Source organism: Ictidomys tridecemlineatus, chromosome 12, assembly GCF_052094955.1.
Source record: "Ictidomys tridecemlineatus isolate mIctTri1 chromosome 12, mIctTri1.hap1, whole genome shotgun sequence".
In the NCBI taxonomy this organism is placed as follows: domain Eukaryota; kingdom Metazoa; phylum Chordata; class Mammalia; order Rodentia; family Sciuridae; genus Ictidomys; species Ictidomys tridecemlineatus.
Genome location: NC_135488.1, coordinates 88,251,560 through 88,276,229, shown reverse-complemented (window position 1 = coordinate 88,276,229; position 24,670 = coordinate 88,251,560). Strand labels below are relative to the sequence as shown.

Genomic DNA, 24,670 nt, shown 5'->3' with positions numbered 1-24,670 from the left:
AGCATTTAGGATTCCCTGATGGGAAGTGAAATAGAGACAGACAGATGCTTCCGTGGAGCTGTGGAAAAGCTGGAAGCCCGGAGACAGGAAGGGAAGCCTAAAGCCACAGGGAGGAGCCCAGGGAGAAGAAAGCCAGCAGACCCTGCAGGGTAAGAAGGAAAGGAGGGAGGAGAGGCAGGGAGGCTGCAGAGGGGAGAGCCCAGAGAGGAGGGAGGAGGCCGGAAGGAGGCCCCCAGGCAGAAGGAGAGATCCCAGTTGGGAGACACACCAGTGCCAGAAAAATCAGTGTGGGATTTTTTTTAAAGCCACAGATTTAATTTCCTGATGATGTTTTTAGCAGACTGATATTAGCAGCATTTTTCATTCCGTGAGTAGCTCTGAGTAGGCTGGGTGACAGGGCCCAGCCTGGACGAGCCTACAAGATGAGTGCAAGGTCAAGCCCATGTTTTAGCTCCTCTTCTAACCACTAGAGGATAAGAACAGATGTTGCTCCAGGCAGTCCTAGAGAAAGGAAAGAAGAGTTTTTAGGCAGGTCTGGTGAGAAAGTGATATTCGGAGGTCCAGGGCTAAATTATCTGTTCATTTTCTCTGAGGTTTCTGTTTCCCTGCCTGGACCCTGACTCAATTGAGTTTCTGAATTTTGAGGGTTACAAGTTTGCAGCTTAAGGAACCAAAGCCCAGGTTTGCTGCAGAGCATCTTACTCTACTACTACCAAACTGCCTTTGAAGTCTTATTTCCCTGCTTGAAATTCATCCATGAAGTTCTGGGCTAACCAAGGAAAACCCATTCCTCTGAGCCAGGAAAGCAAGGCCTGCTAGAGCCAACTACTCATGGTGTGGTCCAAGATCAGCAGCCTTGGCCTCACCAGGGGCTACCTAGAGGATCTGCTGAATCAGAAAGGGCAGTTTAGCAAGAGCCCCTGGTACCCCTGTGTACCTGACAGTGTGAGAAGCCCTGCTCCTCACAGTTTCCAATCCAACCCAGCAAACTGCAGTTGCAAAACTCTCCAAATACACACTTCACTTTTCCAATTCTGAGTGCCAACTCATGATGTCCCTCCATGGTGAAGACATAGTCCCTTGCACCCATCTATGGAAATCTAACCCACATTTTAAGACCCAATCAAAATGCTATCCCCTTCAGTGAGCCTCCTCTTCCCTCTCCTCTCTTCCATAGCAGTTTATTAGAAAACACAACTTCCCACCTTTCATTTTGGTTACTCCAATACTTATCAAGAGTTAGAATTGTGCAGTACTTTATACAACTTCCTGGGTTCATTGTCCCATTGCTTCCTAACTTTGAAGATGAGCAAGAGCTTCACTTCTTTGGACCTCAGTATCCTCATCTGTGAAATAAGGTGAGCAATTGTACCCACTTAAGAGTTGTAAGGATTTGCCGCAGTCTGGCTGGGCACAAAATAACCGAGCCGCCACGAGGCACTTGTAGGTTCAAACAGGAACTCCTTTATTGCCTAAACTCCACCAGATCCATGTGCACTCTCTCACCCTCCACCGGGCTCTTCGAGAATTCAACAGGAACTCCTGGAGAACTCAAAAGTAGCGGGCGCCAGAGGCAGCAGGAGCCGCCTTATTGCCGGACAGCAGGGGTCTATATACAACTAAACAGCCTGTTTCAATCCAGCATCATCCAGTCACAGCAATTATACACAGCTTAACTTAATTATCATCATCTTAATGGCTCACCTCTCAACCACTCCTTCTGGCAAAATGCTAAGCACCATCTCAACAAGGATTCTTTAAATATATTTATTGAATCTCTATGTCCTAAGCAACAGAGATAAAAATGTGACCAAAACATATGTCTGCTGTCTTAAGGGATTATGGTGCTTAGAAAATGTTCAATACATAATCAGTACTCAATGAATTTTAGCTGTAATTATGCCTTATTGCTTTGACCATAGCCTAAGCATTTATGTAAAACTGGGACCACATTTTATGTCTCTATAAAGATACATAGGTGTTTTATCCCCAACACTTAACACAGAGCTTGGTGTACAGCATGTGCTCAATAAATTATTATTTACTTGATGAAAGTAACTGAAAACAATGATCTTAACTGCAGAGTAAATGAGGGATACTATGGATAAAACCCAGTTATCCAAATTACACAGCCTTTCCTAGGCTGACCATCCTGTTTCCTCTTTCCTAGAACCACAATCTGTTTGTTTTAATCAATGATTGTTGTTTTTCTAATAAACATTGGTTAAAAGTCCCGTTTCCTCCATTTGATTCCCATGCCATCCTTTCATTGTGTCTTTCCTGCCCCGTTCCCTGGTTCCCTTCTGGGAGCTCCATATTTTCTGTTGGCATCTTTTTAAATATTTCAACTGGTTGTAAGTATTTATTTTTAACTTTGTTGTATAACTTAACCAACTATCTTGTTAACATTCTTTTGATACCTCCCCCCCCCCCAAAAAAAATGTTTCTTAAAAACTTATTTTGTGTTTCCGTCTCCAAGGGAACACTTTGGCTGGGTTTTCTAACAGGAATGACACAATTCTCTCCACAGCTAGGTGGAAGAGGGATTTGAAAATCAATAGTCACATTTGCCCAGCTCTGTCACCTTGATCTCACACTCAAAGAACTCATGCTGCCCAGCACCCACAGGGTGGCACACATCTGTAATCCCAATGACTTTAGAGGCTAACGCAGGAGGACCACAAGTTCAAGTCCAGCCTCAGCAACTTAGCAAGACCCTGTCTCAAAATAAAAAATAAATAGGGCTGGGCATGTAGCTCAGTGGTAGAGCACCCCTTAGTTCAGTTCTCACTACCAAAAGAAAAAAAAAAAAAAACGCATGCATAAGTTCCCAACTCTCCCACTGGCCATATATCTCAATGCTATCTCTATTAAGAATGTTCTCTTCTGGTTAAATCCTAATGGAAGGTGAAGGAGATACCATAAAAGAGGTTCCTTCAAAAAAGTCAGTCCAGAGTCCAGTTGCCTTGGATTACAATGGACTCCGATATGTAAGATATGTAATATGGTTTGCAAGAGGCTCAATTATGAAAATTTTTTTTGTTTTGATCAATAAGCATTTTTAATTTCCTTTCAGAATCCCTCTTGGTGACCTAGATATAATTTAAATATTGTCTGGCTCCCATCCATAATTCGCATGTCACAATCTTCTTTTTATTATCCAGAGGCAAAATAATGTTCAGTGCAACAAAGCTCCCTCCACTCCAACAGGAGATTTTTTTCCCTGTCTCACCCCAGTCCCTCTAGCTTTAAGGAAGGATAAAAGACAATTAAAGTCACTTGTTTAGGATTTCAAGGAACCGGGGAGAAATGAGACCTCTGGCAAGTGGGAAATTGATCTACATGGGAAATCTCTGCGAGGACACCTGCCTCCTCCAGGCTCTTTGTGTGGCTCCTGAAGGGGCAGCCTCAAGGGAGTGCAACATGTTGGGAAGTGGGGCACAGGAGCACAGCACCAATAAGCAGGGAGGGCTCTGTCTGAGGGAAAAGGACAATTGGTGAACTTTCAAGCCCGAGGGGTGGGAGCAAAGTTCCAGTCTGAGCTAGAAGGCTAGAAACTCAATATTGCCCGGGCTATCAGTTACCTTGCAGACTCAGACCCCAGTCTTCTTAGAGGGCCGCAGTAGCTGGGCAGAACTCTGATATGAAACTCTGTGCACCTTTGCATGAACACTAAGAAAATGCGCATCAGAGTCTTCTAGAAGGAGAAATTCTTCTAGAAAAGAGCCATCAATGCAGGGATTTGAATATAACAAAAATATCAAGAGGCTTCCATGTCTACCTTGGCCCAGGGAATTAAAGAGCAGTGGAGCCACTCTTTTGATCACAGAGTTGGGACTATTGTTCCCTACCAAAATGCCACTCGGAGCCACTTTTCCAAAGAGAATCATAAGACATACCCCTGCCCTGCCTGCCGCTTTGGTATTCAACATCCTTAATACTGGGGCTGGGGATATAGTTCAGTTGCTAGAGTGTTTGCCTCCTATGCACAAGGCCCTGGGTTCCATCCCCAGCACCACCAAAGGAAAAAAAAAAAAGTGAGAAACTGTCAGGATTTGATTTTATACAGTGGGTATTTCCAGTAACATGGCTGAGTTGCAGAATCATACTTAACATCTCTGTGTGAGTTCCTTCCCCATTCACTCTGAGCCTGCCACCAGACTAATAAGGCTCCATTCTTGTGTTCAACATTTAGCGTGGACCTGCATATACTGCATATACCGCAGGCACTTAGAATACAAACAGCCCCAAGACATCATTTCTGACCTACGGGGGTTTATTTTCTAATAAGGAATACTCATGTATGAATTAATAATGATAGCAAAGACTGCTTCTTGAGCCTTTATAATACGCTTTTGTTAAACTTTAGCCTAGGAACTTGTGGTAGCCAGCCTCTAAGAGGGTTCCCAGTGATCCTCACCTCCTGGTATTCCTATCCTTGTGTAGTCCCTTCTACACTGACGAGGGCTGACATGTGTAACTAATAGGATTTGTGGAAATGACTGTGTGTGACTTCCGAGGCTCGGATATAAATGACATCGCAGCTTCCGCCTTGCTTCCTCTTGGATCATTTACTCTATGGGAATCCGCTGCCATGTAATAAAGACACTCAAGTCGAGTCCCATGGGGAGGAACTGAAAGCTGCTGCCTACAGCCACATGACTGGGCCACCTTGGAAACAGAGCCTCCAGCCTCAGTCAGGCCTCTGGAAGATTCTAGCCCTAGCTACCACCCACCGACTGCACCACTGTGGGAATCACCCGACTCAAACCACTTGGAGCTAGACACCCAAATTTCTGATTCACAGAAACTGTGGGGACACTGTTTATTGTTGGTACCCCCACTGCACTGGGGGGGTACTTTGCTATGCAGCAATAAATCATGAATGCATGCCCCTTTCCTGTTAAATCCTTTTGTCAGTCCTACTTGGGTTTTTATTATTGTCCCAATATTATAGATGAGGAAACTGGGATTTTTTTTTTTTAAAGAGAGAGTGAGAGAGGAGAGAGAGAGAGAGAAAGAGAGAATTTTTTTTTAATATTTATTTTTTTTTTTTTAGTTCTCGGTGGACACAACAACTTTGTCAGTATGTGGTGCTGAGGATCGAACCCGGGCCGCACGCATGCCAGGCAAGCGCGCTAGCGCTTGAGCCACATCCCCAGCCCAAGGAAACTGGGATTTAGAGAGGCACAGTCAGAGCTAAAAACTAAGCCTATCAAACTTCTAAGCCTGTGTCCTTAACCTCTACATAATAAAGTGGTTTGAGTGCAAATGTAGTTGTCTATACACGGAACAGGTCACAGTGGGAGAAGTAGTGAACTCTACCTAGAAAGTCTGGATCTGGAAGTGAAGAGGAATTAGAGATAAATTGTTAGAGGATGTAAAACTTGCAGTGAAAATGGAGAAGAGACAGATGTTCACCAGGGGGCTAGCAGGGAGAGGGATTCCAGAGGGAACAGCATTGGCAGAAGCAGAGGCATCAAACCGTCTGGGCTGTCAGAACTGTCTGGAACTTCTTGACCTGGAAGAATTGGGGACTAGTGGTTCATTTGCAAAGAGAAAACCTTAGTTCTAGCCCAATATCTACTCTTGCAGTAACAGGACCGCCCAAATCACTAGACAGCCACCTCTTCCACAAACTAGGGCCCTGGTTCTCTCTCTTGATGCACTCAAATCCTCTGTAGGTCCTCACGACTCATGTAGTGAGGACAGTTCTCTTTTACAGAGCCAGCTCCCTGGCAAGTCTGACACATACCTCTCTTCTTCCTGGCAGGCAACTCTTTACAAAATTATAAGTGATGATGTTTACATTGACTTCCATAACTTATCTCTTGTCTACTGCAGAATCTCACTCATGTGAGACTCTGACTTCCTTCTTTAGCAGAATTGCTAGAATGCCAAATCAGGGAGATTCAGGGAAGCAAGTGTGTTGAATTTCAGAAACTTGCCTGTCTTTCCTCCAGATAGCCTTCTGGATGCATTGGTGGATTGCAAATTAGAGAAGTACAAAATGGGGGCTCAGCAGTTGGTATAGTAACTACACCCAAAGGCTACTAACCACAGGTTGTTAGGTTCTAGAACATAATCTGTATCAATCAGCATGACCAATGGCTCTGCCCTCACCCCTGTTCTAGACAACATCTTTTAAACCAGTAACTTGAATGGAGATATAGAAAACAGGTTTATCAAATTCCCTGATGACTGAAACTGGGTAGCTTAGTAATCACGGGAGCTAGCAGAACTGAGAATCTCCCGCCTCTCAAAGGGCTAGCATAGATCAGAGCTACCAAGGTGAATGAATTTCATCCAAAATGCAAGGCCCTTTACTTGAGTTCCCGAAGAAACTGCACAAATACATCATGGAAATCTCTGATTCTAACAATAATTATAAAGAGAAAGTCATTGAAGGGTGTTAGTCAACGGGGAGTTAAATAAGAGCAAAGCCAAGGTTTGCACTAACCTGGCTTTCTGTTGAGTGGGGAGAGGAGGAGGGGCAGTTTGACTGAAGGTTTCCTGCTGAGATTCTACAGCCCCACCACCACCCCAGGGCTCAATTTAGTAACTTGCAGTCCACTCCATTAAATGTGTTTGGGTTCCCAGCCCCTACCCTGACCCTCCCCCCAGACTGAGCTGGGGAGCCCTTAGAAGGTAATGAGAAGGCTGAGAGTTTCAAGTCTGGGAAGCGCTTGGAAACCAAAGCTCTCAGCCTCTCCCTGCACGGCCCTATCCCTGCTGATAAGGCTGAGAGCAAAGCTAGCTGACAAGTGATTGGAAACAGGAGTTCCCAAACCCTTTAACCCTTCCCTGCCCTGCCATTACAAGCTGGAGTCTCCAAATGCTGAGGCCCATCTCCATGCAGCTTCCCCTCTGTCGGGGCTCTGCCTCCCCAACACCAGCCTTTCCATTGACCTCTGTTCTGATGCGTCACTGAGTGATGTTCTTCTGGAAAAAAAAAAAAAAAACAGTTGCTACCACCACCAAAGATGCAGTCCCTCCATGCTCAGGCCACGCTACTACAAGTCATCCAGGGAGTGTCCCCTCTGGTCCGACCCTCCCAAGCTTCCTTAATCACCACACCAGTGCTCCTCCAGGGCTGCTGCTTAGCAGCAGGAACCGGCCAGGTGAAGGTTGGTCCTGTTTGGTGTTTGTGGGTTCGGGAATGGAAGACCCAGGCCTAGTATCAGTAGCCTAAATATAGGGCCATTCTCTGCTGCCCTGGCTGGCTAGCGATGGAGCCCCAAATCAGGGGCTACCTGGGTATTGCCTGTGGCACGATCAGGCCTCCTTCAAGGACAGATGACTAGGGGTCCATCCCCAGAGATAATCAGCTTGGTTGAAGCTGAGAGGCAAGCAGCCTTGCATAGCCTGGGGTGGGAGGGCATTAAGGAGAAACCAGGCTTACTAGCCACAGTAATTAAGTGTAAAAGAAGCTTCCTTCTTAGAATGGAATTCAGATAAACTGCCATTATCAAGCAAATCGGCTTTGCACCTTAAAGCCCTTACCCAAACAGGCAGTTTAATTAAATCCCTAATCTCCTCTCGCCTGTTCTGACCCCTTCCTTCTCCTCTCCCTCCTCTTGCACCCTCTTCCTCCACCCAACCACCCACCACCTGCCAACTTCAAGATTCCATTTAAAATACCTAACCTCTAATCATGCAGAACATACCAAGAAATGGTGGGTTTGGGAGTGCTCTTTGAGTGCCTGGTTGCTGTATCTTAGGCTGTTAGCTCCCTAAGGCTCAGAAAGTCCTAACTGGAGGTGCCAGTTGGCAATGATGGAGGTGAGATGGCAGGGGTGAACTTGACAATGGTGGTGGGAGCAAAGTGAGGGAGTGAGCACACCTTCCTTGAGTAGGAGGGTGTGCATATCACACAGCCCCACTGGCTCTAGACCACCCCCAGGAAGCTGATGCCCATTTGCAGTCCAGGCCAGAAAAAAAATCTGTGATCTCAACATCCGCGGCCTATAGCAGCACTAGCAGGGTTGCTTGGATGAAGGATTCTGGTATTAAAGCAAAGGAGGCAGGGATGACAAATTGACCTGTCCTTGGGTGTTCTCAAGTCTTAGGCTGTGCTGTCCGTCCACTGCTAGGAACACTAGGAGGGACACTAAACCTGTTAGTGAGAGCAAACTCTGCTGAGGAAAGCGGGAAGCTTCGGAGCTTAGGCTATCTGCTGTAGGAAGAAGGGGAGGTCAGGAAAAGGACGAACGAATGGATGGGGTGGTGGTGCAGGACTGGAGAGCACTGACAAAGAACAACCAAAAGTACCTTCTGATGTCTGCCAAGTGCTCTAGAAATCAGTGTCTTCCTGCAGGAAAAGGACAGAAACCACTCATCAAATGCCACTCACGTTCTCTCTTCAGTTTTAATCTTGTAAAGTACATCTTATCCCCACCCCCAACCCCGACTCCCCCACTGGAGGAAACTGAGATTCAGGGAAGTGAAATGACTTGGCCAACAGCAACCGTGATTGACAGAGCCAGGATTCAGCCGCCCCGGCTGCCTTCCTGAAAATCGATACTCTTTCTGCTCAACCACAGATCACCCGCAGGGATCATCTTGTTGGAGGGGGGATTAACCACCCAACCATATTCTTCATGCTTTGCAGGATGATCTCCATCCCTTCTCCCTCTTGCAGCCAGAAAGATCCCATTCTGAAACAATCCATTTCCTCCAGGCAAGGACTTCAACAGGGATGAGTGAACCAACCCTCAGCCCTGGGGATGCAGGGAGACAGGTTTGCAGAGGGACCCTTGGGGCTCAATCCCAAGAGGTCAAAGAGTCCCGGAGGAAACTTTTCCTTAGAGAAGAGAAGCTGTCCAGGGTTGTGGTGGGGGAGGGGGCATCTGCAAGTCATATAACAAACACCAGACCTCTCCATTTTATACCTCATTCCTTGGGTGGGGGTGAGCAGAGGAACCATCTCTATTTGGGAAACAGTGAAACTCAAATCACCGTGAACCCTGCACTTTTTCTGTTAATTGTGCAGACTTCACTGTGCCTGGAGAACGCATGAGCTTTCTTGAGAGGAAGTTATATTTCTGGAAATATGACTCTCTGGATTCATGAAAACCCCTGTTTCTTGTGGGGGATTCCCTACTTCCTTGCATGGTGGGTTTTCTTTGCAGAGAGTAGGAGCCCTTTGGGGGAGGTTCCAATAAATCTTATGGATAAATGAATGGAGCTGATGGTGTTTGGAGACAGCACAATACCCATCCCAGACCGTTCCCAAGCCTCTGAGTCTTTGCCCCTGAGCTGGTTCTGCCCTGCCAAGCCCTATAGCAGCTACCCTGCTCCAAAGCCAACTCTTTCCAGAGGTCAGCCACTTGGAATAACAGGTGCTGCTGTTGTGACTTCAGATAGACAGCCCAGGACTGAGGCTTGGCTCCAGGGATGATGTGGGTGGTGAAGGTAGTAGGATTTTGGACAAGATCTGTGACAGGGTCCTTTGTCTCTCTTGTAGCAAAGACAACAAAGAAGAATTTTAAAAGGCCGCCTTGGTCTCCAGAACCCACCCCTCTGGAAGCAGATGGCATGTCAACAGGTTCCAGGGCTGGCCCCAGAGGCCCCAGACCTGGGAGCCTTATTGGAATGCAATTATCCTAAGTGCTGGCTGTTAGGATGAAAAGGCAGGAATGCAATTATGGAAGGAGCAGGCCTTGCTTTCATTGATTAACCTGCCCTGTCTGATTCCATTCCCCATCAGGGTGATGTCTGAGGCCCTGGGGGTTGCCCTGTGCCCTTGGGTGATGAGAAAGGAAAACGGTTACTGCAGAAAGTGAATGCCTCAAACAGAACACAGGAGGGCCTATGGACCCCTGAGACTGCCTAGGGAACGCACTGGTACAAAATGTGCATTTTCTAGGAAAAGGCTCTGCTCATTTATCACTCTCTCAAAGAGGTCTGCAGCTCCCCCACCAAAGGGTTAAGAACCACCATGTTATACGGGGGGGAAAAAGATCAGGGAAGTTGTTAGAAGAGGCTTCCAGGAGAAGTTCCTTTAGATTCCAACTCCAAGTGGCCACAATCCACCTGAGTTCAATTCTGGTTCCACCACTCACCAGCAAGTTACATAACCTTCTGTGCCTCCGTTTTATCTATAAAATAAGGGTTAAAATACCTACATCCTAGGGCTTGATGAGAGAAGTAAATGACATAAAGCATACACAGCTCTTAGCCCAACATCTAGCCCTTAGTGAACTCTCCATAAGTAGAAGCCATTTTGATAACAATTGTCTGCTCAAGTAGAAGGTACATACATACTCTTCTGAATGGTCTTTTGACTTCAAACCCACAGCCTAGATTCCATGGGAATCCCAGTGCAATATTCTCCTCCAAAATTGAGCATAGCTCTGAACCTCAGGGCCTCCAGACACTGCTTCCTCAAACCCTCACCTAGTAGGGTGCTTCTCCCCCTGAAAGGCACCAGAATCTGGCCACACTTTAAAGACATGCTGCTGAAAATTAGGACACATCCAGTGTCAGCATGGTGATAACACAAAGGAGGGGTTGCCTGGCCTTGAGCTGAAGTCATCCTCAACCCGCCCCATCAAAGAAGTTTCTTGCAATCACCGTCAATAAAATCTTCCTGCTTTGGGGGGATAACACATTCAAATGCTGACTTGTGGGGGACTGTCTATCCTATCAGGCCTAGAGGCCTAGCATCTGCTGAATGACCAGTGCAGGACTAAGAAAGTACAATGTAGTCTGGGTGCCCTGATGTACCCCTACAATCCCAGAGACTAGGGTGACTAAGGCAGGAGGATCACAAGTTCAAGGCCAGCCTTAGCAACTTAGCAAGATCCTGTCTCAAAACAAAAAACAGAAAGGACTGGGGATGTAGCTCAGTTGTAAAGAACTCCCAGGTCCAACTCACAATATTCTCACACACACACACACACACAAAAAAAAAAAGAAAAAAGAAAGAAAGAAAGTAAAAACCAAATCTTTCCTCTTCCTCTCTTCCCCTTATACCCTTTTCTTCTCCCAGATCCTGGGAGCTCTCCTCCCTCAGAACCTACATGCTGCCCCAGGACCCTTTTCTTGCTCCCTTCTCCAGCAAACCCTGTGCAACTCAAACCCTTGCTTCTAACCCAAAGCTTCCTCCACCTCCAGGGTCAGATGGGGGTGATCCCAACTACAGAGGTACAGAGGGAAATTCCGGAGGTGAGGGCCATGGGAGGATCTTGATTTCTTGGTTCCCAAGATAAAATATACCAAAAAGCAGAGAGGAGGAGCTGGCCGAAGGCTGTACGTTCGTTTTTTCATCAATCATTCATTTATTCATTAATCATTCATCCCTCTCACCCAGCAATCATTCATCTGCTTACTTATTCATTCGGTTTGTACCCCTTCCTTGCCATGGTTGCCACAGATGTTGGTTCGCTCCTGCTTTGATCTGTCCTGTCTCTGTGGCAGCTGCACAGCAGGAGCCTTCTCATGTACCTGGTCAGGTACCTGGCTGAGAGGATGACTCCTTCTGAGAGGCCTAAATCAACCAAAGGGACAGTGCAGAGCTGTCCCCTACCTGCAAGCCCCTTCCCATTGCAAGATCCAGATTTCTGGTCCATGGGTCAGTGGGAGGGGTGGGAGGGGGCTGTGGAGGGGGCTCTGAGGCCACACAGAGAATTATGGTCTCTGGTTCCTCTGGAAGGCAGGGAACCAAGGAGGCTCCAAGCCCCTGGGCCTGGGAGGTCCAGCGGACATGGTATGAGGGAATATGGGGCTATGGTTTTGGAGCCTAACCTCTTAGCCTCCTGACAATTTTCCCAGATTCCATCCACCCTACCCCTCCTCCTCCCCTAAAGTTTATTCTCAGCCAGTAGCCAGAGGTCCCTTAAAATCCCACCGAGGGCTGGGGTTGTGGTTCAAAGGTAAAGTACTCACCTAGTGCGCTTGCCTGGCATGCGTGAGGCACTGGGTTCCATCCTCAGCACCACATAAAAATAAAATAAAGATATTGTGTACCCCTATAACTAAAAAATAAATATTAAAAAAAAAATCCCACCGAGACTACCATTCACTCAGAGCAGAAGCTGAGGCCTGCTTGACCTGGTCCCCTTGTCCCCTACAGCCTCCTTTTCTACCTATGCGGACTCTTGCTGGAGTCCTTTCTTCTGGGATACTCTTACCCTGTCTTGCTCTTGACAGTGATTCACTTTCTCTCCTTCAAGTCTGTGCTCAATGGACATCTTCCCCATGAGCCTACCCTGCCCCCATCATATTTAATTACAAATCGCACACGTGCACACACACATACACCCCTCCGACTGCCCTTGCTCCCTAGTGCTCATCCCCTGCCAGTGTGCTGTGTCATGTACGTATTCTAGTGTTTCAGTCTGTCTCTGCCTGCTAGCATGCAGTCTCCTGGAGAGCAGGGTCTCGTGCTTTCTTCACTGATGTATCTCGAGGGTGTGCCCCTGGATGCTGGTACCTAACGGGACCTAGGAATCATTCCTGGGATGAAGGAAGGATGAATGAATGATGGGCTGCAGGGAGCTCTGAGGATGAAGCTTGTGAGTTCGGAGCTCGGCAAGGTTGAATTTAGGAAGCCCACAGTGCCCGTGTCAGCTGTACTGAGGAGAAAGAGAAATTGCCGGCTGCCAGTCTTCTCAGGGAGGGAAGGTAGGCAGAAGCGAGGGCGGGGATTGCGCTAACTCGAGATGCCAGCTCCGTGCCGCTCTGGGGCTGGCCCGCGCTCTGGATGTCATTAGCTGATTTGTTCTGCTCTGCAGAATGTACTTTTCATATTTAGGCAGAAAAAACAGCTTTCGATCCTCATGCCTTTTCTTCTGTGAGCTGTAGCACATGGCCTGCTTATTATGAATTAATCCTCTAAAGAGCATGTTCATTATTCTAATTTAATTGTGTTTCGTTTCAGAAAATAACTAAACCCAGTGCGGAATAAACTCCAACACCGATCGGTTTTCAAGAAGTTAACCTAAGACAAAATACTGCTAGAGGGCAGCAGCAATTTGGAATCATTAAAGGGAACCCATGTAAATAATAAAAACAAAACTAAAATGCAGAATTAAATTAAGGAATAGGAAATTAAATTTGTGAATCTAATCTGAAATTGAGGCCTCATATGCACAGGCTTACCCTGGCTTGGCTCTTCGCTCAGGAGTGCTCAGGCGGGAGGTTCTGCAGAGGGTCCCAAGACCAGGGATGCAGCCGGCTCCTCCTGAGTGACAGGGAGCTGTCCTGGGAAGAGGGGTGTGGGCCAGAAGAAGAGGAAGGAGACTTTCTCCCATGGGTTCGCCTGTGATCGCCACGAAATCCACATTGTCATAGCTATATCTGGATGACTCATGCAGAGCCCTGCTTGAACATCGAGGGGGAATCACCTGTAGCTGGGAGTCCAGACTGCCACTCACCAGGAGCAAGCTGTTGAAGAGAGGATAGAAGTGGTGTGGCCTCAGAACCGAAGCTGCTGGGAGCAAAGCATCCCCTCCTGCCCTGCTGCACCCCTGGGCCCTGGTCATCCTTCCACAGGTGACCCAGCTCAGGACTGAGGTCTCTTCTATCCAGACAGAGTCCTCCAAGTGGGATCCTGGCCTCTCCATCACCACTGTTAAGAGCCCAGTTTCAGATGGACATGATACAAACTCCAGCATCTGGACAGTCACAGGAGGTCAGCCTCCAGCAAGCAAGAAAAAGAAGGAAAGAAAGAAGGGGATGGGGCTGGCAGGAGAGCCAACTCCCAGACCTCAACGTGTGCGTGCAAGTTAAGGGTGCATTTAGCACGGGGCTCGGACTTCATGACATATTTTTTTCCAAAATTTTTAAGACCCATGTGTTTTCTCTCTTTCCTCCCACTTCCCTTCTCAAAGTGAAAAGAGTTGAGTCTTTGGAGACCGACGGACCAGCCTGGAGTCGCAGGTCTTATTCGTACATGGTCTGGTGCTTGGACAAACTCTCTTATTTTTTAACCTCAGTTTCCTCATAAGTAATAAAAATAATCATATCACTTGCCCCCTTGGGTTGTGACAAGGAGTCAATGGAATAACGCACCTGGCACAGAGCAGTCCCCAGGCACTTCTGCTATTGCACTTTCTGTGTCACCAGCACTTGTTCACACACAGGCTTCCTCCTCTATCAAAGGCCTTAGGCTGTGTTTCTAGAGAAGAACAAGTAGTTGGGAAGAAAAGTCCGACTGACTGCTTGCTTTGATTCCCAAAGGCAAACATTCAAATGGATGGCCATATCCAAGTATCTGAGGGAAGTTTTCCTTTTCTGTCTTCATTTAGGTTCTACTTAGATAAATCAGTCACCTGAGAATAGGTCCTGAAGCCAGAAAGGAATACAAACAAGCAAAAAAAAAAAAAAAAAAAAAAAGTTACTTCTTGTTTAATTTGTACCCTGAAGTCCTGATCAAGAAAATGATGCACATAATTTAGGCCACAACCTTGTTGAGCGGTCAGTTAATGAAACACTGATTACATCTAAAACTATCAAATATGGAGGTTAGAAAGGCAGAAAGAGTTAAAAGCTCTTTGGAATTCCATGGCTGTTTGTCCTGATTGCTAATCGTTGCCAGAGAGTATTCTAGGTTTCTTGCTCATCCCTCAACTTGTACCTATAAACCAAGACACCATGATGCATGGCCAATGTCACAATGAACCCAAAACCCCAGAGCAGCTGCATGGTGTGGGTCAAAGAACCCAGGAAGATGCATGCTGATGACGATGGAAAGGAAGAAGGAGAGCCATGCCCTGTCCTGAGCTATTAGGAAGAAGAAGTGGTCACCTGAAATTGAGGACCATGGCCATGAAGGCCGCAAGGTTGACTTACACCTGGATCTGGAGACAAATGCTGCAAAATGACCCTCAGCCCTTAACAGTAGTTTAAGAAATGGCACTAAAACCTTTTAAACAAACAAAATACATGATAGAAGAAAGCCAAGCCTTGAGAGGGGCCCTGTCCCACAGGGCCCCCTGCTCCCCCAGGGATCTCAATACCAGGAAGCTGGAGTGAGTTTGATTAGTTAAATGGTGCGATGAATTGCTTGCTTGGTTTCTCTACAAAAGTCGTAGGTTGAAATTTTAACCCCCAATGAGATGATATTAGAAGGTAGAGCTGTTGAGGGATAATCAGATATAGATACAGTCATAAATATGGAGTCCCCTAATGGGATTAGCATTCTTACAAAAAGAAAAGACTATAGGTATATGAGGATACATTGAGAAGATGGCAAACCAGGACCTTCATCAGACACTGAATCTGTCAGCACCTTGGTCTTGGACTTCCCAACTTCCAGAATTGTGAGAAATCAATGTTGTTTAAGCCACAAAGTCTATGGTATTCTGTTCTAGCAGCTTGAGTCAAGGAAAACAAATGCTGTCTATATTTTTGATCCTCCATGCACACCTCTGCTTCCAGAAGATGGATTTGTCTATCCAGGAGGACTCCTGTGTAGAAGCAACTTCACCATTTGACCACGAAGACTCAAGTTGTATCTACTCAACAGGACAGCTTCCAAAGTGGCTGTGTCTTACAGAGCCCAATTCGTTTCTCTGAACCAATCAAATCCCCTTCCATATGAAATCTCTATAGCTTGTATGACTCACCCACGCATAAAATCCATCTCTCATGAATCTCTTTCTCCACTGGACAATTATGTTATTATAGATATCACTAGCAAGGATTGCCAACATTCAAGAGCTTACTCAAGCTAAACATTTCTTCTAAGGCTGTCTTATAAGAATTAGCTCATTTAGGGTTGGGGATATATCTCAGTGGTAGAACACTAGTCTAGCGTGTGTGAGACCCTGGGTTCAATCCCCAGCATTGAAAATTAAGAGGAAAAAAAAATCAGCTCTTTAATCCTCAACAAGAACCATGTGAGAATGTGTTATCACCACTCTATAGATGAGGAATATTAAGGCCTGAGAAATCCAGCGCAGTGCCCATTAACAACAAAACAGCAGCACTGGGGCAGTGTTGCCCAACTCTGGAACTTCCTAACCACTGTACAGCACTTCCTGGTTTTCACCAGCTCCCTCTGTTTGAAAATCTATCCACAGTGACCATAACTATAAGATACATGGAAAAGAGAGTTCCCTGGGTCTTTAGAGACTCAAATCTGGAAAGCAGGTTGGTGCCTTCACAACACCTGCACATCCCTTTTCTCCCCTGGTCTATGGAACAGGAAGGCTGGGTCTGCATGGTCATCCTTGCCTTCCAGCAAATGCTGTGGCCTGGGCTCTGCGGGCTGTGGCTTATCGACAAGACCAGGCTTTATTGTGTTTCATGGATCAGCAGCTCGCAGCCTGTGAGGGCAACACGGGCTTGGCATCCAGTAGAAGGTTCCCGGAGGAAACAGCCTTGTCGTGTGCAGGTACTCATTTAAATTCCAGACCCTGGCTTTAAGACACACATCTGCAGTGAGCATATATACTGTGATAGATGAAAACAGAAATGGTTTTCCCTTGTATCTGTATTATTAGATTTGACCTCCCATCGAAACAGCCAAGAAAGAGTGGAAAATTAAAGGTGATTTGATATTAGCCTCCCATTCATATTAGAAAAAGTAACTGCTCTTGCGGTTTTCCTCACAGAGGTGTCTTTATTCATCTGACATGCCTTTAATAACTAATTCTAGTTGTCTGGTTGCCAAGAAAGATTTCCTACGGGCAGACTTAAAAGTGACTCGGAACTCTTTGCATGCCCGCCTTCAAATGATCCCAGAACAGCAAACATCCAGCTTCCCTCCAGACTTCTGAAGTGTGGGAATAACATGAAAGAAGGAACAGGAATCCTTCTCCGCCCGCATATGCCGTGAGCCGAGCTGTCTGGCAGAGGCTGCGGCTGTGTCTACATGGACCCAGCAGAGTGAGATTTGGAAATAATCTCATGAATTTTATCTGTGGAGTTAGCCAAACCAAATGATTTATTTCAAGAAAAGAAATCTACTTTGGGGCCGGAATGATCCAGGTCAGTCATAAACAAACAGAGCTTTCCTCTGTCTGCATAGACTTAGAGCCAGCAGAGAACAGGGAAAGCCACCATAATTGCTCTCATAGGGTCACAGCCAGAGAGTGCACACTGTGAACTTGCATAGGTGTTCACTATAGTGTATTCATCCACAGATGCCAGGTTAAGCAGATGACATACGTGGTCTCATCTAATCCTCACAAAAATTACACCAATGTGGTAATGATACCCATTTTACAGATGTGAGAACTGAGACCCTGAGCTGGTAAATAACTTGCCAGGAAGACACGGGTTTGGAGGCAGAGTTCTTCCAGTTGTTCATCAGGCGTTTCCCTTTTCCTCTGGGGCATACAGCAAGACAATTTCCCTTGCTGCATCCAACAGTGACTCAATTCTAGTCAGTAGAAAGTAGATGGAAGTAATAAATGTTATTTCCAGTTCTGGTCCACAAATCATGTTCATCCACAGTCCTCTCTTTTCCTATTCAATAATAGCATGGAGCGGATTCTGAGGACCTCAAAGAGGAGAAGTACCTGGGTATGGAAAAACATCTATGACTTTCAGCAGTGGCTGCTTTGAGCAGAACCCCCTTTTTGTCAACCTGCTTTGGACAGTGAGGTGAGTTTGGAAATCATCTTCTATTGTGTTAAGCTGCTGAAATTCCATGACTGTTGGTTCCAGCGAAAAGCTGAACTAACACAACTCAAAAACTATTTCCAAACTTGAAGACTCCAAACACATGCTCTTAACCTCTTTCTTTGTGACTACACCGGGTCTGATCAACCCACCTATAGGACATCAGAAAGACCCTCTAAGTTTTTCTTGTCGTTATTCTTTTGCTTTGGTTTGAAATGCTGGGCAAGTGCTCTACCACTCAGCTACATCCCCAGACCCTCTTTTTTTGTTTGTTTCTGAGTATCCAGCCTACTTCCTGCTATCTTTTGGGCTTTCTGCTTTTCTAACTAAGCAGACACATTCCCACTTTTAAAGAATCTGATTGAAGCTACATATTCTCTCTCATGGTTAACCCATCCCTATTGTGGGGCTCTGGAGCTCTGTCTTTGATTTCTCTCTGAGATAGACACATTGAATCAGTTATTCTTGCCTCTTCTACTTTGTCCTTCACTTCCTCAACAAGGGCTCTGTTCCAGCCCTCATCATATCTTGCCCTGTTTAATCTTAACACCCCTCAAATTCATCTCTTCCCCTCCTGCCCATCATCCCATCACCTCCAAAAGAAACTTCCTAAAATAAGCCTGACCCAGAACCCTCTGCATTGAATTCTTCCATGTGAGATTTACCAATATCCAACATGTGGATACCCTTTAACCAAGCAAGTTTGATTTGAACCCTTTCTTTGTTCCTGCATTTATAGATATGTGCACAAGATGACTTAAATACAAAGATATTCACCATTTCGTTATGTGAAGTAGTAAAAGACTGGACATGCCGAATGTCCATCAGCAAAGTCAGACTATGGAACACGATGAGCTTCACTTAAAAATCTCTGAGATGGGGGCTGGGGATATGGCTACATTGGTAGAGTGCTTGTCTAGCATGCACAAAGCCCTGGGTTCAATCCCCCAGCAGTACCAAAAAAAAAAAAAAAAAAAATCATCTGAGATGTAGCCAGGCATGGTGGCAGATATCTGTAATCCCAGGAAAGCTTCCAGTTGGAGGCCAGTCTGGAAATAAAAGATAAAAAGGGCTCATGGTGTAGATCAGTAGTAAATCTCCCCTGTGTTCAATCCTCAGTATATAAAAAAAAAATCTGAGGTCTATAGTTAAGTATGAGCAAGGTATAGGACAATGTATATATCATGTCAATATTTATGTTGAAGGCCTACTGGGGAGATATAGTTACATGTATTTTTGCAAAGACATGAGCCATGGGCAGTCTGTAAGAATTCACAAGAAATTGGTTACAGCAGATGCTTCTGGGAAGGGAACTAGGTGACTGGAGATTGGGGTTATATATGTTGAAGACTTCACTCTGTGCATATATTACTTTTATTTATTTATTTTTATTTATTTATTTTTGGGGGTACCAGGGATTGAACCCAGAGGCACTCAGCCACTGAGCCACACCCCCAGCCCTATTTTGTATTTTATTCAGAGACGGGGTCTCACTGAGTTGCTTAGCACCTTGCTTTTGCTGAGGCTGGCTTTGAACTCGAGATCCTCCTGTCTCAGCCTCCGAAGCCTCTGGGATTACAGGTGTGTGCCACTGTGCCTGGCATTTACTTTTAAAAAATTAAAATGAAAACTGACTTCCCAGTGCTTATTTGATAAAAATCCAAATCCCTTAGTATAGAAGGAAAAACTCTCCAAGTTCTAGTTCCAACACATTTTCCCTGATCCCTCGCCCCTTGACCACACCATTCCTGCACATTCCTGCTACTTCCTCATCTCTGTGCCTTTGTTTAGGTCTCTCCCTCCCCTGGAAAGTCCCGTCTCTGCTCAACAGAAATGAATCTCATCTGTTATCTCTCTTGCTTTTTTTTAATAACTGTACATTATGGCCCCTCATCCCAGTTTGCTCTGCATGAGAAATAAGTGCCTTTCTTTCCTACAAGAAATAATGTCTTAACACAAAGAAAATGTGCCAAATATGCTCATGCCTTGAACCAAAGTTATAATTCTACATGTCTCAGCAACAGCTTCTGGGAATGGCTGGGAATGGGGAGTAGACAGGCTCATTCTTCCCCAGAGAGAAGTAACAGGATGGGAAATCTGCCCCACCAGGCTGGGGGCTTGACAAGATGTGACACACCTCAGCCCAGAACATTCTGCAAGAACGCAACTCCTTCCTTTGGTTAACTCCCAAGGCCACCCCTCCCATCTTTTTGACCAAAGACCCACCAAGTCACTGGTACTGCTATACTCAAGAATGAGCATCAGTTCGGTGGAGTCAGGTTGACGGCACGGTGCTTTCTAGGGAGAGAGACATCCATTGCCCTGGACCACAGTCTGGGGTTTAAACTCAGTTGTCACAATTATTTGAAATCTATTAAGTTTATTTATGTTCCAGAACGGGTCCACTAGAGAAGGACCATCATAGTCATAAATATCAGGGCTGCTGTTCTCCAGACACAGCTGGTCCCGGCCCCTCCCCTTCTCAGCTCTGCAGACCTCACTTATAGGCAGGAGCCATACAAATGAGTCAGTGTGGACCTGCGCCCTGTTGGACCTATTCTGCCAGCCAGCACAACATGAGCTTCTGCACATTTTGTGCAGTGGGAGTGTGCTCGATACCAGTGGGAGCCATAGTGTCTTCTAGCCCTGCCCAAATCAAACACAGAAGGTGCAGGAGCCCAGAATACCAGGCTTTCTCCTCAAAGACCCATGGATACCTAAGGATAGGCATTGAACATGAGCAGATCCGGAGGTCCTTCTAACCCAATCTAGCAGTCTTCAAGAGAACAAAGCACTGATTGCATGTGTGTTGAAGCTGACCTCCAGCTTCTTAGCTGAGTACAGATTTCATCATTTTACCAGTGAGTGAGGGTTGAAGGAAACCACCTAGTCCTTAAAGAGTATTCCACTATGCACCAGCCTTATAAGATTCTCCATGAGAAAGTAAAGGAGATTCTGTGGTCAAAAGTGTTTGAAGTCAGGTGAAGTAGTGCATGCCTATAATCTCAGCTTCTTGGGAGGCTGACTCAGGAAGATTACAAGTTGGAGGCCAACCTGGGCAACTTGGGAGACCCTGTCTCAAAATAAAATTGAAGGAATGGGGATGTAACTCAGTGATAGAGTGCCCCTGGGTTCAATCCCAGCACAGAAAAAGAAAAAAGAAGGAGGAGGAGGAGGAGGAGGAGGAGGAGGAGGAGGAGGAGGAGGAGGAGGAGGAGGAGGAGGAGGAGGAGGAGGAGGAGGAGGAGGAGAAGAAGAAGAAGAAGAAGAAGAAGAAGAAGAAGAAGAAGAAGAAGAAGAAGAAGAAGAAGAAGAAGAAAAGGAAGAGTTTAAGAAACATCAAATACTAGATCCTCCTTTGAAGAGATTCACAATGCACGTTTGCATATTAAAAGCACTGAGAAATTCTTCAAGTAAAGAAATTTTCCAGTGTACTCAAAGATGTTCAACAGAAGAATCCTTTTTTTGGTGACATCTATGAACATCCTTTAGCAGGAGTGTTATGGGGCATACATTCTGAGAAAATCTACCTTGAGAATTGCATGTGTCCCCCACCCTCCAGTACTCCAGGAGACTTGACATAGCCTAGGAGAACACGGCTGTAATTCCCCATCCCCACCTTGTAGTTCTCAAGTCTTAAACTGGCCAACACCTACCCAGGTGCAAATGTTCTTCCTCTTTCCCCTGGCTCTTTTTTTTTTTTTAATATTTATCTTTCAGTTGTAGTTGGGCACAATACCTTTATTTTATTTATTTTTATGTGGTGCTGAGGATCAAATCCAGGACTTTACACATGCTAAGCAAATGCTCTACTGCTGAGCCACAACCCCAGCACCTTTTTACTTTTTTGTATAGGGTATTGAACCCAGAGAGTTTTGCCACTGAGCCACATCCCCAGCCCTTTTTATTTTTTATTTTAAGACAGGATCTCACTAAGTTGTTTAGGGTCTTGCTAAATTGCTGAGGCTGGCCTTGAACTTGTGATCCTTCTGCCTCAGTCTCCTGAGCCATTGGGATTATAGGCATGCACCACCTGACCTGACTTTCCCATAGCTCTTTGCTTCTCTGCCCCAGCCCAGGATGCTTGCAGAAGGGAGGAGTGTCAGCTTTACCTTCAACCCACTGAGCCATTCCTCCACCAACATGTTATTTGGCCTTTGGTCTGTATCCACTGGCTGATTAATTTTTACTGTTCCTTATTTTTAAAGATTGAGATGAAAAAAAGTGCTATTTATGCCTATTCTCAAATTTTTCTCCAAGTTTACCTCCTCCAGGAAGCCTCTCTTAATAACCACAGCTTGCACTGTTGGTTTAGGGCAGTAGCTGTCAAAATGTGGTCTCTGGATTAGCAGCAGAGCAGCTGCAGCACCTGGGAACTTGCTATAATGGCGGATTATCACATCCCCTATTCAAATGGGGGGCATTTGAATAGGGGATGTGATAATGGGGGGGCAGTGGGGGGCAGCAATTTATATCTTCAAAACAAAATCCCAAGTGATTCCAATGAAAGCCATTGATCTATGATTTTGGCAATCTCCTTTTCTGAACAGGTTCTATTCTACCTTATTCATTTGTTATATACTTTTTATTTATATCACACCTAATTCCAAAAAGGATGTGGACAGCCAATACTAAGATGTTCAGGTGCTAGTGCAAGTAGCCAGTTTGCAGATAAACCCCCTCCCTTCCAATACCTGCAGGCTCACTCCCTCATCTGCCCCAGGTTTCCCACGATGTGCTCCTTGAGCATCTCCAAAATGCCTACTTCTTCCCACTGTCCTCTCTACTCCCTTCCTTCTGCTGCTTTATTTTCTCCTTAGCACTCATTACCATTTAATGCCTAAATAGTTTGTAAGTTCTTATATTTATTTTCTCTGCCCTCCCTTGAATGTAAGTTCCCTGGATTTTTTTCATCTGTTTTATTCCCTGCTTCATCTCCAGCATCCCAGAATGGCTCCCACCTCAATACATATTTCTTTAATAAACGGACCTCATCCTGAGAGAGCAGGTGAAGTTTGTTTCTATGACTGAATGTCAAGTTTCACTCTGAGCTTTCTGGAAGTCAGAGAGTTACAAAGGCTCTTTATCCAATAGCGGGAGATCAGACCCTCCTCAGCCTGGGCAGGACAGAATCCGTGGACACTCTCCTTTTTGTCCTGGGAACTCCTTGGATGGGTGGCTGCAATTCCTGATAATGTGTCCCTTGGAGAGTCTGCCTGATGTCAGAGCAGCCCTAAAAGCCTAGACTGATTTCATCCCTACTCATCCCATCCCAGGGAAGTTTCCCTTTCTCCAGTGAAAACCGGGCAGATTCCTGCCCACAAACGTCTGTGCTGAACTCATCTTCTGGCAGGAGAAGCAAAGGGCACACAAATTATAGGAAAACGTCTGCTCGCTTACAGTCTGAGCGTATCTGTGGGTTCTGCATACGTGGATTCAACCAACCATAGATTAAAAATATTTGGGAAAAAAAATGTGTCTGTACTGAACATGTACAGATTTTTTCTTGTCTTTACTCCCTAAACAATACAGTAGGCAACTATTACATAGCCTTTATGTTATAAATTATCTATATTTTATTGTAGCATTTAAAATCTATAATTAGCATTTCATAATCTATATGATAGCATTTAGTTTATACGTAATCTAGAGACTATTTAAAAGTATGTGAGAAGATATGCGTAGGCTATATGCAAATAGTATGCCATTTTAATTAAGGGACTTGAGCACCTGTGGATTTTGACACCCCTGGGGACTCCAGGAAGCAGAAGTTGTCCCTCTGCTAAGGGACTACAGTAATCAGATTTATAGGTGAGACCCAATGGGGCTGGGGTGTGAGGGGAGGAGGTGGAAGGGCATTCAACCATAGAGTCTGTTCCAGCTGCCTGGAAGGGTAGTCCCCACCTCTGGAGAATGTATCCAGCACTGATAAATTTATAAAGTATTTGACCTTTAATCAATCCTAATATTTTCAATCCGCAGAGCCTTCTTAAACGCCTGCAGCCCTGCCCCTGGCCCCTATTCATCACAATTACTGCTCCAACTGTCGGAGGCAGGGCATGAAACGGCGCACGCTGACGTCCAATATTTTATCACTAATAAAGAGAAACATCCCAAGTATTTGCACAGTTCTGATACTTTCCAGCCCTGAGCAAGGGAAAAGGGGGGGCATGGTGATTTATGCTTACTGCCCGGCGTGGTTAATTGGCTTTCTCAGCCATGGACCAGAGGGTGCAGAGAACAATGTGTTGGGGTACAGGAGGGGCCCCAGAGCACACAGTAGGCCTTTCCTTGGCCTCTGAGAAATGGTGTGAAGCACTCTAAAGGAGAATTCTTCAAAATCAAGATTTGGCAAGTGCTTGCCTACACTGGTGGCTTTATAAACAGATCTAATGTTTATGAGGGATCTTGTTCCAGTTGTTGCCACAACTGCAATCCTCCCCCAGTTCCTTGTCTTGCCTTCTGCCTCCCCCGCCACCCCGTCCCATTCCCAGGCATCCACCACCCACAGCCTCACTTCCTTCTCCTTCAAAGTTCCTCCCTTTGTGCCTCCTTGCTGCAAGCAGAGGGAAGCTTCCAGCCACAGCATTCAGAAGACCCACCGACTGGATCTCTGTGGCACCCAAACATCTGGATGAAAGGTAACAAAACAAGCAGATGTTTCTCCCTTCATGACAGCAAGTCCCTTGGCAGAGTGCTTAACCTTGGGGTCCAAGACTCCAAAGGGGGCTCAGGAGGGCTGCACACCATTGCCTTGTTGAGGTCTCACAGAGGGGAACGAGCCAAAGGAGCCAGACATGCCTGGAAACGAGGTGCTGGTGAAACTGACCATGGAAGATGGCATCTGTGTGGACAAGATACAGATTTGGGAGTTAGGGGCAAGTGGCGGGCGGAGGGGGGGGGTAGGAGGGGAGATGTCCATGCAAATCAGTGGAGGCAGAGTTGCTGCCAAATCCTTCTTTAATTCCTTGGTGTCAAAGGCCTCCACATTCCACACCACTGCTTCTAAAGAAGGGACTGTCCCAAGGAAACAAACAAGAAGTGGCCTGATCAAACCTCCTGCTGAGCCCCAGGGTCTAATACACAAGGGGGATTG

At 45.9% G+C, this 24,670-nt stretch overlaps 1 long non-coding RNA gene across 7 annotated transcripts in view; it reads right to left on the bottom strand.

The window, feature by feature from the left end:
• Positions 1 to 4: 4 nt before the first annotated feature.
• The window catches only part of LOC120884972 (uncharacterized), a 58,502-nt gene continuing 33,836 nt past the window's right edge, over positions 5 to 24,670 (bottom strand). For 3 of the 7 annotated variants that reach the window (XR_013429028.1, XR_013429025.1, XR_013429029.1), the window contains 3 exons: positions 14,017 to 14,289; positions 11,890 to 13,389; positions 5 to 8,311 (listed from right to left, as the gene is read on the bottom strand). This is a non-coding gene — a long non-coding RNA (uncharacterized LOC120884972). The remainder of the gene's footprint in view (positions 8,312 to 11,889; positions 13,390 to 14,016; positions 14,290 to 24,670) is intronic. The other 4 variants (XR_013429027.1, XR_013429026.1, XR_013429031.1 and 1 more) reach the window with 4 other exon arrangements.